Source organism: Geotrypetes seraphini, chromosome 3 (genome assembly GCF_902459505.1).
Source record: "Geotrypetes seraphini chromosome 3, aGeoSer1.1, whole genome shotgun sequence".
Taxonomy (NCBI): domain Eukaryota; kingdom Metazoa; phylum Chordata; class Amphibia; order Gymnophiona; family Dermophiidae; genus Geotrypetes; species Geotrypetes seraphini.
This window is the reverse complement of record NC_047086.1, coordinates 263,815,619-263,835,387: the sequence shown is the minus strand read 5'-3', so window position 1 is coordinate 263,835,387 and position 19,769 is coordinate 263,815,619.

Below are 19,769 nucleotides of genomic sequence, written 5' to 3'. Positions count from 1 at the left end.
AACTTACTTTAAGTTGGCTGACTGGATAGGTTCCAAACCTGGTCAGCCAGCAGGCCTGCCATTCTGCCATGGGGCCAACCCAGCCCATATGCCTAAGGCTCAGCCCACAGGAGGAGCTTAAGGCAACTGGGCCAATTCCGATTGGCCCAGGCAACTAAGGCCCCTCCTAAGGGTGGGGCCTTAGATGCCTGGTCCAATCAGGCCCTAGGCCTGCCATTAGGAGTATGAATGTTCTGCCGGCCGGCCGGGCTTGGAACCCACCATCCGGCCAACTTAAAGTAAGTTGGGGGGATGTCTGGGGTTGGGGGTGTCAGGGGGTATTGGGATTAGGGGGCATTTGGAGGTTCGGAGCTGATCTGGAGTGTCGGAGGGCATGCGTCATGGGCAGGAGGGCCAGGGATCCCTCCTGCCCGAATTTGAGTGGAGTGGAGGGTTGCCTTCCAGCAGGAGGGATTGGGCTCCCTCCTGCTAGTATTGTCAGGAGGGTTGGGGTACCAGCAGGAGAGATTGGGCATTTCTCCTGATGCGATCATTATGGTGGGGGTGGGCAGGTTGCCAGGGCTGTGGTTCATGGCTGTGGGCAGGTTCATGGGGTGGGCTGGTTGCCGGGGCTGCAGTTCATGGTAGTTGGGGGGGGGGATCGTGATTGCAGCAAATTCAAGTTCAAGTTTATTAATTTTAATATACCAACCATCGCTGAGCACCTGGCCGGTTTACAATGTTAAAAATGAAAGGTTAAAATCAATTATTATAAGGGGAGGGGAAATGTGAACATTAAATGGGCAAATTACAAATACGAACATGAGTTTGAGGGGAAGGGGGAAGGGAAAGTTAATAATTACTTCATTAAAAATCAAATTAAAAAGAGAGGAAGAGAGGGGGAGGATATGGCGATACTCGAGAGGGTTCAGAGGAGAGCGACACGTCTGATAAAAGGGATGGAAAACCTTTCATACGCTGAGAGATTGGAAAAACTGGGACTTTTTTCCCTGGAGAAGAGAAGACTTAGAGGGGATATGATAGAGACTTACAAGATCATGAAGGGCATAGAGAGAGTAGAGAGGGACAGATTCTTCACACTTTCAAAAAATAAAAGAACAAGAGGGCATTCAGAAAAGTTGAAAGGGGACAGATTCAGAACGAATGCTAGGAAGTTCTTCTTTACCCAGCGTGTGGTGGACACCTGGAATGCGCTTCCAGAGGGCGTGATAGGGCAGAGTACGGTACTGGGGTTCAAGAGGGAATTGGACAACTTTCTGCTGGAAAAGGGAATAGAGGGGTATAGATAGAGGATTACTGCACAGGTCCTGGACCTATTGGGCCGCCGCGTGAACGGACTGCTGGGCACGATGGACCTCAGGTCTGACCCAGTAGAGGCATTTCTTATGTTCTTATGTTCTTATATAACATCAGGAAAGGGGATCGCTTCTTAAAAGTGGTTCATATTTAGTTTGCTAGCTGTTGGAGAAGAAATATTTAAATGCTATGATATTCGTCTGGAATAAACACGTTTTTAGTTTATTCTTGAATTAGGCATCTCTCCTGCTGTAATCGTTATGGTGGGGGGTGGGCAGGTTAACTTGGTCTAAGTCAAAACGTATAAGTTCCGACTGGGCAACCTTGTTAAACTTTTGGCTATACTTGGTGTACGACTAATTCTAGGTTGGCCCACCTCCTGCCCACCTCCCGCCCTTTCCCCTCCTCTAAAAATGCCTCTTTTTGCTCTAGGCGTTTAGAGGCAGGGTAAAGACCTAAGCTGGTTTTAGATATGTCTAAAACCAGCTTTGATTATCAATACTTGGACGATCTGTCTTTGTGATCGTCCAAGTACCGATTTAGGCCACTTTATGAACGTTTTTTTTGTAATTATTATGAGCCCCATAACGTCCATGTACCAATTTTCAAAACTACTTTTTCAGACATCTAGTAGGGCAATCACCATTCAGGATGTATAAATGTTAAGGGGGTGTGCTAAGGTGGGTGGGATTAGGGCAGGCTTAGCACTTGAATGATTTGCAGGGTTAATGAAATCTTTTTCAAGATGTCCAGGGCAGAGGCGTACCTAGCATAAGTGACACCCGGGGCCCATCATTTTTTTGACTCCCCCATCTATATAAAAAATATGATTTTTAGTAACAATCCATATATCGCACAACAAGAGTGTACCAAGGAAAAGGTAGCTTCTTAAACACTGTAGTGATTACTAGAACACCAACACATACATTGTAACTAAACAAGCCAGATCCCGCACAGTCAATTGTTCTTGTAGTCAATGCCAACTGAAAACTATGTCCTTTTCATACACACAGAACAGAGATATACCCTCGCCCAATATGGAATAATCATAAACTAAAGATAGAAATATGTAGACAAAAGTTAAACCGAACCTCCAAGAAACCAGACTCTGAATACAATGCAACACCACAACACCACAAAAACAGTGACACATGTCCTCTAATACTGTGAAAATATAAAGACAATAGATGGAAATTTGAAAAACTGATACATAACAATTACCACTTTACAAATTAACAAATAAAAATAAAACAAATAATGAGAAATAAGAAAATACCATTTTATTGGACTAATCCATTTTTCAACAGAGGCCAAATCTTTCTTCAGAACAGTACAGTATACTGCTTTTATGGTATCCTGTCCTGAGGAAAGGGGTTTAGTCCAAAAAATTGCCTTATTTCCATTTCCTATTTATAAACATTTATCAATACAGTTACAATACTACTTGATTCTAAGTAAAACAACAAAAAAATATTTCTACCTTTTGTCGTTTCTGATTTAATCTTCTTCTCTTTGCTCTCTTCTTTCTATACAGTGTTTGTCCTCTCTCCCTTCCATGCAACATCTGCCCTCTCTTTGCCCCTTCCACCCAGCTTCTGCCCTCTCTCTCTACCCCTTCCATCTACTGCCCACACTCTCTCTCTTCATATGGCATCTTCCATCTTTCTATGTCTCTTCAATAAACTGTATATCTGGGGTCCCTTCTCTCCTTTGCACATTATTCATTTCAACTTCACCCTCTCTCAGTTTTATGTCTTCACCCCCTCCCCTATGCTTTGGCATCTCTCTCTTTCTTTTCTCCTTTCCTTCCTTCCTTCCCACTCCATACCATGGTGTGGTGTCTCTATCTCCTTCCCTTCCTTCATGCCATGGCATCTCTTCCTCCCCCTCTATGGTCTGGTATCTCCTTTCCTTTCCCGCCCTCCCATGGACTTGGCATCTCTGGTTCCTCTCCCTTGTCTTACTTCTTCCTCCTTCCCTCTCTCTCCCCAATTGGGTGCTGCAGCAGCAGCATTTCTCTCACCCCCTTGCCTGTGCAGCAGTAACATTTCTCTCCCCCTTGCCAGTGCAGCATTTCTTCCCTTCCCTGTGCAGCAGCAGCAGCAGCAGCAGCATTTCTCCCCCTTCCCTGTGCAGCAGCAGCAGCAGCATGTCTCCCCCTTGTCTTTGCAGCATTTCTCCCCTCCCCCCTTCTCTGTGAAGTATTTCTACCCTCCCCCTTCCCTGTGCAGCAGCAGCAGCATGTCTCCCCCCTTGCCTTTGCAGCATTTCCCCCCCCCCTTGCCTGTGCAGTATTTCTACCCTCCCCCCTTTCCTACCCAGCATGTCTGGCCAGTTCCCCAGCTGAAAGCTGCGGGAGTCTACACCTCACCGATCCGCGGCTGCGTTGGAAGCCTTCTCTCTGATGTCATGACATCAGAGAGAAGGCTTCTGACGCAGTCGCAGATCGCGCAAGGAGCGGACACCCACGGCTTTCAACAGGGGAGCCAGCCTGAAGCTGAGCAACGTCAGTGAGCACCCACGGACACCCCTATTTACTGCCGCTGCTGCTGGTTAAGGAATGGCAGCAGCGGCAGAATAGGGAGGGTGGCCGGCTGTGCACCCCCTTGGGGCATGCACCCGGGGCGGACTGCTCCCCCCGCCCCCCCCTTGGTACGCCACTGGTCCAGGGCATCATTTAGATATAAAGCTAGACCTGTTTTAAAAGTCAATAAAGGCCAAAAAGTTACCCAAAGTGATCAGATGATCACTGGAAAGATGAAAATATGCACTCCTCCACATTCCTTCAATAGTCACTGAACCCCCCCCCCCCCCAAGCACCAAAAATGTAAATGGATCAGCAGCAGATGTCTCTAGAACAGCAGCACACAGGTGTCTTAATAACCCTGGTGGATGGGCTAGTGAACCATAGAGAGGAGGACCCAGGCCCATAAGCTACTATAACCATTATATTTATGGAAAGCTTGAGTCTACCTAAACCTTTAGCCAAAAAATGAAGACATTCTTAGAGGCCAAGATATCCAAATAGGTCATTAAAAAAAAATAAAACAACCCTTGGACATCTAGTGGTTTCAAAAATGGATGTTTCCCCGCCCTGTCTTTTGGACATCTTGCGGATTACGTCCAAAGTCAGACTTATATGCACTATTGAAAATGTCCCTCCACATCTTTTTTGAGATGCAATGATTACAATTTCATACAGTATTCAAGATGCAGTTGCACCATGAAAAGATACAAATGCATTATATCATTCTTATTTTTGTTTTCCATTCCTTTCCTAATAATTTTGAACAATCTACTTGCTTTCGTAGCTGCAGCTGCACACTGAGCAGAGGGTTTCAATGTGTCATCAATGATGACACATAGATTCCTAGTATGAGTGTAATTTCAGGCAGTCTCACTATACCCAGATATTGAATGCTGATAACCACATATTGGCCAGCATTAAATATCCAGATATAGATTTAAATGCTGCCATCAGGGTTTGAATCCAGTGCTGATTATGTTGTTTAAATATGTGTGTGTGTGTGTGGGGGGGGAGTACTATAATAGGTTTCATGGTGCAATTGGTAGGTTGCTTGCTTACAGTACTATTAATCATTTCTATAGTGCTACTAGACATAAACAGTGCTTTCTTTGTCCCTAGTGGGCTCACAGTCTAGGTTTTTGCTTCTGGGGCAATAGAAGTTTAAGTGACTTGCCCAAAGTCGCAAGAAGCTGCAGTGGGAATTTAACCCAATTCCCTAGGATCTCTATCAATTGCACTAAGCATTAAGCTACTCCTCTATTACAATGCCCACAACCAGAGTTTAAGATCCTACTTGGAGATTTCAGTCAGGTAGTTAGCATCTGACCAACTCAACCATCCCTTCACTTTCAGTCAGTAAATAAATACCCAGTCTTAGCTGGAAGATAAAAATGACTTGGGAAAGCAATAGCAAATCATCATAATTGTCAAGAAACCATCATGCAAGTGGCAACCCCTTAAGTCATTCATGACTTGGCATTTGCATTCAGAGGAGTACCTTTACCTTTAATAGTTGAAAAAAAATGTTAATATGAGGGTGCTATACATCCAAAACATAAAATTTCAATTAGGATTTTGCAATTAATGCTCCATCCTTGCTTTCTGATGAATCTTTAACAAATAATTCCCATTTGCACTCTGGAGTAATATTTATTCACTACTACACATTCAATTCATTAGGTTTCCTCAAAAATATTAGTGGATGCAAAATTAATCTAGTCTAGTGCACAGTAACCTACAAATTAATAGGCATGGAATCAATTTTCATGCTTTAACACAGGGGTAGGGAACTCCGGTCCTCGAGAGCCGTATTCCAGTCGGGTTTTCATGATTTCCCCAATGAATATGCATGAGATCTATTTGCATGCACTGCTTTCAATGCCTATTCATTGGGGAAATCCTGAAAACCCGACTGGAATATGACTCTCGAGGACGGGAGTTCCCTACTCCTGCTTTAACATATTCTAATACATATGGTAAAAAAATAAAAATCATACATATGTGAAACAATCTAAAATATTCAAACCAAAGCATTTTTCAGTACACATTGCTACCCTGGAAAGTGGTAAGGGGAAAAGGCAATGCTATCCAACCTTTATTACCAATGAAGCATCAAAAAGAGACCACCCCAGCCAAGAAGAGTAAAGTAATGGCCTCTTTCAATAGATGCATTTTCCCATTCTACTCTTACAAAATCAAAATGAAAAATAACTCATACAAGCATTGCTGATCATGGATTGATTCATTCTGCATGAGTTTCATTTTCATTTATGGGATCAAGCTTTACTATATTTGCAATGCTTGAACTCAGCAAAGAAATGACAGACATGAAATTATACACAGGTAGCAAAGAACATAAATTTACATTTCTGCTCATTTCTGCATTTTCTTTCTTGGCAAGGATGCAAATCTAGAGCAATGGTTTGGCAAACAGTGTGACGACTTTGCAAAGCATCTGAAAGGAGGCAGATCACTTTTACTGATGCTACCAAAAAGTTACTGTGCTGAGATTCAACTGTCTTAAAGTGCAGCTGTGATGATAATTTCTGATTAAATGGTGTACAGCTATATTCGTTTGTAACAAAATCCTAATATACTCAAAAGCAGCAGTACTTAACAAAGGAAAACAATTATTCAAAGATTACAAGCAGTACACAGAGTAAGGCATTCTATACATTGTGACAAGATTTATGTACCACTAAAAAAGTCAGAGCACCATTCTATAACTGCTGGTCTGGTGTAAATGGTTGGTGCCCAACCCTGGGTACTTTATTGTCCCATATGCAACTTTTAGGTTTGCCCCTGCCATTCTCTTGGCCACATCATTTTTGAGTTCCATACTAGGGGATTTAAGCACATAGGATTACAGAATAGGATGTGGGGACAAACACGTGCAAATTTAAATTACTGTCAAGTAACTGTAATAATTGATTAACATCATTTAATTGCAATTTATTGTCTCATAAGTTGAGTAAAATAAGTTCAGCACTGAAATTGCAGTGTCATATATAGAATCCAGGGGAATGTATTCTGTATGTGCATGCTAGAAGCAGGGCTGCCATTAGGGGCGGGTAAACCCCAGGGGGCCCTGTGGTCCGGGCATCTCTTCCCCTTGTTGGGCCATCTCCTTTCTCTCCCCTCACCTTCACGGTGCTTTCCAAAATCAAAGGTTTTTTCTCTCAGATGGGTCCTAATGCGGCAGCCATTTCACAAGTTCCATGCGGCTGCCCTGAAGCTTCTCCTCTGATGCAATCTACCCAGGAAGAAAAAAGAAGTTGTGTCAGAGGAGAAGTTTCAGGGCAGTCATGTGCAACTAGTGAGAACGGCTTCTACATCATGGCCCCTCTGATAGAAAAAAACTTTTATTTTAAAAAGTGCCTGCTCAGCTGATGGAGGAGAGAGGGAGATAGCCTGATATGGGGTAGAGGTTGAGTGGCACTTTAGGTTTACTGTGTGGAGAAAGAGAGGGACAGGTGCTGAAGAGAGTGAGAGGGGGAGCAGACGTTGGAATGAAGTGGGGAGAAGAGAGAGGAGCAGAAGCAGGAAGAAAGTAGGGAGGAGATAAAGGAGAACAGATGAAGGAAAGCAGCAGAGAGAGAGAGGGGGGAACAGACACTGAATGGAAGTGGTGAGGAGAGAGAGGGGGCAGACGGTGAATGGAAGTGGGGGTGGAATGAAAGGGGAGCAGACACTAGAAGGAAGTGGGGAAGAGAGAGGAGAACAGATGCTACACTGGATAGAAGTGAGGAAGAAAGAGGATAGCAGACACTGGATGGAAGTGAGGAGGAGAGCAGTTGCTGAATTGAAGTGAGGGGAATGAGAGAGGGGGAGCAGTTGCTGGATGGAAGTAGAGAGGAGAGAGAGGGGAGTAGTGCAGGGAAGGGCAGTGCAGGAGGGGTATAAGGGGCCCTGATTGGCCTAAATACCTAAGGTCCCTCCCATAGGAGTGGTCCTATGCGCCTGAGCCAATCAGATCCTTAGACCTCTTCCTGGCTGGCAGCAGATAGGAAACAGAGAGTGGGGGTAAATGGACGATACTTGGACAGGAAAAGCGTCACCAGTGGAGTGCCACAGGATTGGTGCTTAGACCCGTGCTCTTCAACATATTTATAAACGATCTGGAAATTGGTACGACGAGTGAAGTGATTAAATTTGCAGATGATACGAAGTTATTCAGATTAGTGAAGATGCAGGATTGCGAAGATCTGCAACGTGACATAAACACGCTCGAGAAATGGGCCACAACATGGCAAATGAGGTTCAACGTGGATAAGTGTAAGGTGATGCATATCGGTAACAAAAATCTTATACATGAATACAGGATGTCCGGGGCGGTACTTGGAGAGACCCCCCAGGAAAGAGACTTCGGAGTACTGGTCGACAAGTCGAAAAGTCATCTGTGTAATGCGCAGTGGTGGAGAAAAGGGCAAACAGAATGCTAGGAATGATAAAGAAGGGGATCACGAACAGATCGGAGAAGGTTATCATGCCGCTGTACCGGACCATGGTACACCCTCACTTGGAATACTGCATCCATGAAGAAGGACACAGTACTACTCGAAGGGGTCCATAGAAGAGTGACAAAAATGGTTAAGGGGCTGGAGGAGTACAGCGAGGTAGGGAGAATGAGAGGGAACTGCTTCAACTAATAGCCAATCTGTCGATTAGATCGGGAAGGATTCCGGAAGACTGGAAGGTGGCGAATTTTACGCCAATCTTCAAAAAAGGTTCGAGAGAAGATCCGGGAAATTACAGACCGGTGAGTCTGACTTCGGTACCGGGAAAGATGATAGAGTCGCTGATAAAAGACCGCATCATTGATCACCTTGACGGACACAAACTACTGAGGACCAGTCAGCACGGCTTCATCAAAGGACGATCTTGCTTGACGAATTTGCTGCACTTCTTCGAGGGAGTAAACAAGCAGACAGACAAGGGAGACCTGGTCGACAGTGTATATCTGGATTTTCAGAAGGTGTTCGACAAAGTTCCGCACGAACAACTACTTTGAAAAATTGAGAGCCATGGAATAGAGGGTGAAATACTCAGATGGATTAAAAACTGGCTAGCAGATAGGAAACAGAGAGTGGGGGCAAATGGACAATACTCGGATTGGATGAATGTCACCAGTGGGGTGCCGCAGGGCTCGGTACTTGGACCTGTGCTCTTCAACATATTCATAAATGATCTGGAAATGGGTACGACGAGTGAAGTGATTAAATTTGCAGATGATACATAGAAACATAGAAACATAGAAGATGACGGCAGAAAAGGGCTACAGCCCATCAAGTCTGCCCACTCTGCTTACCCACCCCCTGTCTATGCCCTAATGACCCAATTTCCTTATCTTGACCCTCGTAGGGATCCCACATGGGTATCCCATTTATTCTTAAAGTCTGGCACGCTGTCTGCCTCGATCACCTGCACTGGAAGCTTGTTCCAATGATCAACCACTCTCTCTGTGAAGAAATACTTTCTGGTGTCGCCATGAAATTTTCCGCCCCTGAGTTTGAGCGGGTGCCCTCTTGTGGCCGAGGGTCCCTTGAGAAAGAAAATATCATCTTCCACTTCGACACGTCCCGTGAGGTACTTAAATGTTTCGATCATGTCTCCCCTCTTCCTACGTTCCTCAAGAGTGTAGAGCTGCAATTTGTTCAGTCTCTCTTCGTACGAGAGACCCTTGAGCCCCGAGATCATCCTGGTGGCCGTCCGTTGAACCGATTCAATTCTGCGCACATCTTTACTGTAATGTGGCCTCCAGAATTGTACACAGTACTCCAGATGAGGTCTCACCATGGCCCTGTACAACGGCATTATGACTTCAGGCTTTCGGCTGACGAAACTTCTATTGATACAACCCAATATCTGCCTTGCCTTAGATGAAGCCTTCTCCACTTGATTGGCAGTTTTCATGTCTGCACTGATGATTACTCCTAAATCTCGTTCTGCTGAAGTCCTAGTTAAAGTTTCTCCGTTCAAGAAGTAAATCCTGCATGGATTTCCGCTTCCGAGGTGCATGACCTTACATTTCTTAGCATTGAAGCCTAGCTGCCAGGTTGAGGACCAACTTTCCAATGTAAGCAGGTCCTGTGCCATATAATTCTGTAAACTGCATTCACTTACTATATTACATAGTTTGGCGTCATCGGCGAATAGTGTTATTTTACCTTGAAGCCCTTGAGTCAGATCCCCTATGAATATGTTGAAAAGGAGTGGACCCAGGACTGAGCCCTGCGGTCCTGGGTCCACTATACAGAGTAGTGAGGACGCAGGGGGATTGTGAAGATCTGCAACGTGACATAACCACGCTCGAGAAATGGGCAGTGACATGGCAAATGAGGTTCAATGTGGAAAAGTGTAAGGTAATGCATGTTGGTATCAAAAATCCCACACACGAATACAAGATGTCCAGGGAAGTACTAGGAGAGACCTCTCAGGAAAGAGACCTGGGAGTACTGGTCGACAAGTCAATGAGGCCGTCTGCACAATGTGCAGCGGCAGCGAAAAGGGCGAACAGAATGCTAGGAATGATTAAGAAGGGGATCATGAACAGATCAGAGAGGGTTATCATGCCGCTGTACCGGGCTATGGTATGCCCTCACCTGGAATACTGCGTCCAGCACTGGTCACCATACATGAAGAAGGACATGGTACTACTCAAAAGGGTCCAGAGAAGAGTGACTAAAATAGTTAAGGGGTTGGGGGAGTTGCCGTACGGTGAGAGATTAGAGAAGCTGGACCTGTTCTCCCTTGAAAAGAGGAGACTGAGAGGAGACATGATCGAAACATTCAAGATAATGAAGGGAATAGACTTAGTGGATAAAGATAGGTTGTTCACCCTCTCCAAGGTAGAGAGAACGAGAGGGCACTCTCTGAAGTTAAAAGGGGATAGATTCCGTACGAACGTAAGGAAATTCTTCTTCACCCAAAGAGTGGTGAAGAACTGGAATGCTCTCCCAGAGTCTGTTATAAGGGAAAGCACGCTCAAGGGATTCAAGACAAGGTTGGACAAGTTCTTGCTGAACCAGAACGAACGCAGGTAGGGGTGGTCTCGGTTAGGGCACAGGTCTTCGACCTGGGGGCCGCCGCGTGAGTGGACTGCTGGGTGCGATGGACCACTGGTCTGACCCAGCAGGGGCAATTCTTTTTTTTTTTTTTTTTTTAATTTATTGATTTTCATTTAAGTACATAATTGTGCTTAACAGGAAATATCCAGAAATTACTACATCCAGTTAACTATTGGATTTGGAAATTATATTTCAAGCCAAAGCTGGCTTAAGAAACAATTATACCTTAATACATAGTCCTAAATTAAAGGAGGAAAGAGACAAGAAAGAAATTCTTCCAGGAAAGAAAACAACTTATCAATATTATTAAAAGAAATTAGAGCGGATTAACTTCAGCTTTAATTACAGACTTGAGTTACTCCATCATTCACTGGGGTGCAAAAGAAATCCCTTTCCCTTCTAAAAAGAAACGCAGCTGATCAGGGTCATAAAATATATACTTATTATTCTAAAACAATACAAAACACTTGCATGGAAACCTTAACTGAAAAGAGGCACCCAAGGAAATCACTTTATCTCGATAACATAAAAATTCTTTTTTTCTTAATTGAGTCCATTTAGAAACATCAGGATATACAAATATTCTTTATCCTAAATAAGTAACTTGCTTTAAATTATAATAAAGCCTCAAAATCAAGTCTTTATCCTGATGGAAAACCAAGGAAACTATTAATGTAGCCCGTCCTGATAACTCAATATCTGATGTTTCCAAGATTGCTGATATTTCTTGATCTGTAGTTAAGTTCAAGTTCAAGTTTATTAGCTTTTATATACCGCCTATCAAGGTTATCTAAGCGGTTCTACAATCAGGTACTCAAGCATTTTCCCTATCTGTCCCGGCGGGCTCACAATCTATCTAACGTAGTTACATTCATTTCTTTTAAAGTTCTTTTCAAGAAGTAAATCTGTAAGGGGGGAAGGTTCGCTTCTGATATTTACAATGTAGAAATTAGAAAATCATTAAAAATCTCCATAGGTGTTTTAAATTTAAGCATAGGAAAGTTCAAAAAACCTAAGATTTAAACTCCTATTTTGATTTTCAAGATTTTCTATTTTATGCAGAAGAAAAATTTTGTCCACTGCTGGTTGTTTAGTCAAAGACTTTATCTCCAGCATATCTTCTGAATCTCCCCATCTTCTTTTTATGATCTTGTATATCAGTCTCAAGTTGTTTAACTTTAGTTGAAACATTGGCCATAAGAAAAATGAAACCAGTACATACCAATTGCAGGTTTTCTATGACTCCCCAAAGTGAGTCCAGAGTAACCACTGCCGGTTTGATGAGGGGCTTGAGCTCAGGTAACTGAGGAAGTTCTTGCTCAGATGTCCTCTCCACTTCCCAGATCTCATCTCCCCTGAGCTCACCACCACTCATCTGCAGTGCTTCTCCTCCACTCGATGTTTCCTCCGGGGTTACCGGCAATGGTATCGTCTCCACACTCAGTTACTCCCGAGGTCCCTCCTCACGAAAATCAATCGCCACTGCTATTCCCGGGGCTTGGAGGAGGGTCAGGTTCCAATGGTCTCAACGATGTCTCACCGAATATGCTGAGTCGCTCCTGGGGCTCAGCTAAGGATACGCCCGACGCCGAGGCTAATGAGACTGCATAAGATGTAAGGGCAGTCTGTCGCGGTGTTGAGGACGCTGACAGAGAAAGAGGGATACTTCTCTGCCTTCCCCTTCTCTTAGGCATCTCAGGTATATAGTAATATCTTTTTTAAAGGAAAAATACGCTACTGAAGTGGGAGATTGAACACACGCGTCTGCTCAGATCGCCATCTTGTCTGCGGCAATTCTTATGTTCTTATGGTGTATCCCAGGATGCACCTGGAAGGGGAATACCCTGCCATTATGAAGAGGCAAGCCTGCCAGAGGGAGGGAGTGGTTATCCTTCCCAATGGATTGTCTTTGAAGGTATGAGATTGTAGAGATAGTGACAGGGTGGGGTGCCAGGAGTTTGGGGGGTGATGGGGTGGGTGCCAGGCATTTGGGGGTTCCATGGCTTAGTGCTAGAGGTTCAGTGGGTGCCGCTGTTTGGGGTGGGGTATTGGGGTTCGATGGGGCCCGGTGGCAGGAAGAAGTGGGCATCCCTTCGGCTGATTATTCTGAGGAAAAGGTACAGGGAGGATGTCAGGGGGTTGTCGGGGGATGTTTGTGGGTTGGGTATAGGGTGTGGGACTCTGTGTAGGGGGATGGGAGATCAGTGAGTGTGAGGGAGGGAGAGAGGAATTGGATCTCCCTGCCGGTTCAGCTGATCCTGGCAGGGGAATTCCCCATCAGCTGAGCTGGCAGGACTCCCCAAAACCAGCTCAGTTGATCAGGATTCCCTTCCATGATCAGACAAGTTATGTGGGCATGTCTGCAAAACTTGCTTTTGTGCATTTTTCATGTGGATATTTCTATTTTTGAAAATGACCAAAAAAGATAGACATCCTAAGGACCAAGAAGTCTACATATGTCATTTTCAAAAATAAAAGATAGATATCAGGCTGTTTTGAAAATGGCCATTTTCTGTACTGGATCTCTGGACTTTTTGCCCCAAAACGTCCAAATTAGACTTAGACCTCCTATCAAAAATGTACCTCTAAGTCTGCTAGAATTGGACATAACAAACTGATTAAGACTCGGATGCAGGAAGGGTTGGGCCTCCCTGATTTATGTATGTATAATGTAGCTGCTCTCTTGTGAAATACTAACATGGTATGGCAAATTTTCACCAGACAGTTTATTTGATACCTGTTGTATGCCTATAGCGAGTGTGGACTATCTCCATGGTAGATCATCTTCTCAGGCACATGGACTCTCTTCCTTATTTTCCCCACTCAAACATGCTTGGGGGTGGTGACATATACAGTACATTAGGAAAAACATATCATGCCTCATCATTTCTTCCTTGTGTACAGTAGATAATCCTGATTTCCCACCAGGTGTGGGTAATACCTGTTTTAGACTGTGGGAGGAGATAGAGCCATACACAATAGGTTTTGCATCCAATCCTGAAATATACCCTCTACCCAATTATTTGCGTACAGACAACTTCATCATTATTATACTTTCCTGCAAGGTTTATAAGGGGATTCTTGGAAAATGGGGATTTTAGATAAGGAATTGGCCCAGATTCAACCCTCAAAAAACACTCTTTTTTTGTGTAAGCTCTGTAGGGATTATCAGGGTGAAAGGTGTCTTTAGGTTTTAGCCAAGGATTGGGCCAAAGATCTACATAGAACGGTTTCCACTAATATTTTTCAATTATTTTATTTTTGTTAAAAATGCTTCTTTGCAGGAAATCCAATATAGAATTCTTCACAGAATCTAATTTTACTAAATCAAAGGGGGCAAGGCTTGGTCTGTGGCAAGATGACACATGTTATCCAATTTAAATATGTTATCCAATTTAAAACTGAAATCATATATATACGTGGATGATATTACAATTATTATTCCCATAACTTCACTGACTCAAGAGACAGAACAATTCATCTCAATTTAAATTAAAACTGAATTTGGATAAAACTAAGTTCTTTTTGGCAAGTCCTAACAAGATCATGAATACCTCTTTGAGATTAAATGGGTCAGACCACCCAATTAATTCTACTATCAAAATCCTGGGTGTCATCTTGGACCGAAGCTTGACTTTCGAAGATCACACTAACTCTCAGGTTAAAAAATGTTTTTTCACTTTATGGAAACTTCGCACCATTAAACACTACTTTGACTTCTTCTCTTTTCGACTGCTGGTTCAATCTTTGATCTTAAGTATCTTAGACTATTGCAATATTATATACTTGGGATCTTTTAAGAAAACCATCAAACAACTGAGAATCATTCAGAACGCTGCAATCCGTCTCATCTACGGTCTCAAAAAATCAGATCATGTAAACCCATATTACAAAATACTACACTGGCTGCCCATGGAAGCAAGAGTTATTTTTAAGTTTGCTTGCCTTTGCTTCAAAACCATAACAGGTTAATCCCCAACCTATCTCATCATTTCGACTTTCCAGGCATAATTTGTATACGTAGGCCCTGATTCTCTAAAGTGCGTCCCGATTTTAGGCAGCTGTAGGCATCCTACAGCTGTCTAATCAGCCAATCGGGATGCACGTTTTTTAAAAAAATGCTCCCCAGGCAGGCCGCCTATATTGAAGGCGCCTCCGGGAGTCTAGGGAGGCCCGCAATATGCCTAAGCTCGCCTAAGGGCCTTAGGCGGGCCTTAGGCGAACCTAGGTGGCCATACGCGTCTCCCTAGTAGAGGAAGAGATGCTTAAAATGTAGGCTAGCAAAATGCTGGTCTACATTGTAAGTAGACGCGGCTGCTATACTTATGGCAGCAAGGGATCTCCCTGCTGCAATAAGTATAGCGGCCGCAGTTGCGGCCGCCTGTCCCATCGCCGACAGGAGGATGCCCAATCCTCCTGCCGGAACCCCCCTGGAACCCCCCTCCCCCCAAACTGGTAATCGCTGACATGAAGATGCCCAATCCTCCTGCCGGAACCCCCCTGGAGCCCCCCTCCCCCCCAAACTGGTAATCGCTGGCAGGAGGATGCCCAATCCTCCTGCCGGAAAGCCTGACGACCCCTCCCTCCCACAACTAACCTTTACATGTTGGTCGGTTGGACGGGTCTTGCTGCCGTCCAGCCGACTGGCCCGCCTCGTGGAAATGAGACGGGCCCACCCCTTCCCGGCCCATCCCCACTAAATCTAAGGCCTGATTGGCCCAGGCTCTAGAAGCCTGGACCAATCAGGCCTTAGGCATAGCAGGTCCGCCCATCCCCACTAATCCTAAGACCTGATTGGCCCAGGCTAGGCCGTTAACCTCGGTGAAGGGAGAAAGTATTTCCTGCCACAGCCATAAATGAAATGAAATGAATCTAAATTGTTGGTGAGTGCCTTCTGTGCTAGCCACGATGTTGTTATTTAAAATAAGAATTCAATTTTTTTAAATGTTTTTTTCAAATAAATGACTTTGTAAATTATTGTGTGCTTCAGAGACATCTCTCACCCTGGGAGTACCATTTTGAATTCAGATTTTTGGTTCCCTGACGCAGGATCGAAATGGGCCAAGTCGGAACCTGGCATTAAAGATAAGTTTGCCTTCTGAATACTTTTTTTAATAACTTGTTAACCAATATATGAGAGAGTGATCATCTGCTGGTGGACAGTAGTATAAAGACTTTTTAAATGTCAACTAAATATCAACTAAATATATTGAACATGCGATGATTGGGTGGTGAGGTGATAGTTTTGGGGTTCGCCCCTTGTTTTCACCTCTGTGGCTCTGAGCACTGATTTCTCTATAAGTTGATATGGTTTTCAAGAAATGTTGTTGAATATATATGAGTGAATTTACATTATTTTTGCTATAGTCATTTTAATCACTCACACCACATCAAGTATCAAATTTGTGGTCCCCCTGGTCTACTATGCCACAAATATTTCATAGGCTTTAAAGAAGGTAAACATTTCATGAATACTGTTCCCAGCATAAAAACTCATTAATACAAAGAGGCAAATGGAGCTTTAAAACAATTAGTAGAGATTAACAGTTCCCTTTTCCCAATTAGCAAACTTCAGTTTTCCCATTCACAAAACATGTCATCGTTTGTCTGTGAGCATTCAGAGACGTCCTCATCCATACTCATCCACACTAAATCTGCCTCAGTTAAATTGTTATCTGATACAGATTGCATATTACACTCTATGTTAGCAAAAGGGTTTAAGCTTTGAGAACACTTATCTGTCTGTGGTGCAGTGATACCTTCAGTCAGCTTACTGGGCTCAACTTCCATCTTTGCCATGGCTGGAAATTCCCTTGGCTTGGAATGTGTGCTCTACTGCTGTTGGATTCTGCTTTGATATGCATGTTCCTTGAGCAAAGAACTGTTCCTGATCCTCTTGTACCTCTGCTCCTGCTTCTTGTTCCTCTCTTGCCTCATTCCCCCTATGCTCTGTAACTCTGGCTATTTAACTACAGCACTAGCTGGAACTGCAGCTCTGATTGGCTGTCCCCCTTAATGGCTTAATTGCCCTCAGGGAAACCTGATTTGCAATGTGTGCTTGTGCCATTTTTCTTAACCCAATGAGTCTGCAGTAAAAGGTGAACACCAAAAACAAGAAAAAGACTGCTGAGTGGAATGTACAAAGTAAAGGAATCTTTATTTTAAAAAACTATACAAAATTGTAATCCTTGAAAATGGTTCTCATTTACATGGAATATGGACCCAACACAGTCCGTGTTTCGGAGAAACATTCGTTTCTCAGGGGGGCCCATTGAGGAATAAAGAGGAAATTTGTAAAATGTGGTGGCTAGGAACCTAACGCCGCCAGTGATAAGTAGGATGTGTGGAGTGAAATAAATGACCAATGGTGTCAGCATAAAGAAACTGTGAAGGAATTGTGTAAAGTAAATGAACCTGAACCAGCAAAACAAAATTATAAGGTATTACTTATATGGAGCGTGGATGTGAGAAATTACTAAAATTGTTAGATTGTGAGAGAGTGAGAAGGGCCAAACAAGTATGATACCCCTTGTTCAATAATGCTGTGGCATGATTATTTATAAATACTAAAGAAGCTATGAATTTGAGCCAGGTGGGGAGTGATATAACAAATCTTGGGAAAAAAACCCAAGAGAACGGTGAAGAGATGGAGACGTGAGCTTTATTGTCATTAAATGTGATAAAAGCTGTTAGCAAAGTTTTGGACATGTTTCTTCAAGAAAAGTCTATAAGCCTTGGGAAAATTCACTTCTAATCCCTTGTGACCTGGATTGGCCACTACTATAAACAGGGTACTGTGATGGATAGACTTTTGGTCTGACCCAGTATGGCAATGTTTATGTTCTTAACCCATTTGTAAAATTATTCTGGGGTGAACTTTGTGTGCTGTATAGGTGGAGTCACAATTTACACATTAGAATTTAATCCTGCTCCCAAACAGGTCTAACCACCTGACATTCAAAGGAATTTAATTTGGCAGGAGATATTCCTGCTTTGTTAAATTGCTTGCATCTTCCTATCAGTTGCAATTCAGCAGCATTTAACTGGGCAGTGCTGCTGAATATCAGCTCTAATTGGTTCTACACTGTTCAGTTAGAGCCAGGGCATTCTAAGGGCAGAGCCAGTATTTAATGGCTAACAGCAATATTCACTGGTTAAGTGGATAAAGTTAGAACAGCATTGATCAGACTATCGGCCAGCACTCAGTTAACTCCCTCCCTCCACCCAAAGTCAATAAGTCCCATAATAGGTCCTCCAGCCCTCTTCCAATCTCATAGGCCCTCATAGGACAACTTTTTTTAACCCTGACAGTCTAGTGGTGTCATATGGGCAGGAGCAGCCCCTAGTGGCAGTCTCATGGAACTTGTCTCTGGCCAAAGATTGACTGCTAAAATGTCCACAGCTGGTTTAACCCCTAGTAACTTGGAAAGACATATAGGGACCTACTTATTTTTATCAAATAATCTAAAAATAGGCACCTACTTGTCTTTCACACATGGATGACCTGTTACAAAATTACTCTCATGTGGCATATCTTCTATACTTTTGACATGAAAGGGACAATTATAGCTAAGTCAATAGAGGCACATGGAGAAAATACCACATGAGTAAATTTTCACACCAAAAATAAAGAAACAGGAAAAGCAACACTAGAACAAAAGCAAGAGTAGGTTTATAAATCTATAAATCCAAGGATATCTTTATCATTATTATGCATTAGTTATGGTATTCCAACTCTGTCTTAAAAAATTATAACACCAAATTCCAGTGGTTTACTTATTCAAAGCATGTTTTCTTTCTGGATGATTTTGTCAAATTGGCATCAGCACTAAAGATCCTATTTTAGTTGCCTTAGAAACAATTCAACATCTACCTTTATCTGGATTACTATTTGAAAAATGATACAAATTATCTTGACTAGAAGGAATAATTTTCAAGAAAACATAAGCTCGTGTTGAAGATTGAGAGAATGACAGATGTGATTACTTTCTAATGTGTTTTAGTCTGCATTTATCTAACTGTTTCCCTGCAACATTATGAATGATACCATAATAAATTGCCTGATTCATCTAATAACATTGAGGAAGTTCCATTATGAGTTCCAATATTTTCTGGAATGCACAGATAAAAAAAGAGTGAGTCACTCACAAAAATGTTGCTTTGTTGGATGACCCTTGGTTTTAATGTATTTAATGTTTTTCTCTTTTTTCAGGGGGTGATGTATCTTGATTTGAAGATGAATTAGCATATCACAGATGGTTAAATATGACTGACATCATAACTTTTGATTAAGAACCACATAAAACTGAACCTAACTATCCCTAATTATACACAATGTATGCTTTTCACAATAGCAGGTATCATTTTAAGGGAATAAAGTACAGTTTTTGACAAATTTTGCTTATTACATAGTAAAACTATGCAGTATTGTCTATAATGGATGCACGGTATTTCATTATTATGTAAATTTAACATAAGAACATAAGAATTGCCATACTGGGATAGACCGAAGATCCATCAAGCCCAGTATCCTGCTTCCAACAGGGGCCAATCCAGGTCATAAGTACCTGGCATGATCCCAAGGAGTAAAACAGATTTTATGCTGCTTATCCTAGGAATGAGCAGTGGATTTTCTCAAGCTATTCCAGTAATGACTTATGGACTTTTGTTTTAGGAAATTATCCAAACCTTTTTAAATTCTGATAAGCTAACTGATTTTGCCACATTTTGCCACATAATTACACATCATGTGAAGAAATATATTCTCTTGTTTGTTTTAAATCTACTACTTAGTAGCTTCATTACATGCCATCTAGTCTTAGTATTTTTAGACAACGTAAACAAGCAATTCACATCTAACCTTCCACTCCACTCAGTAT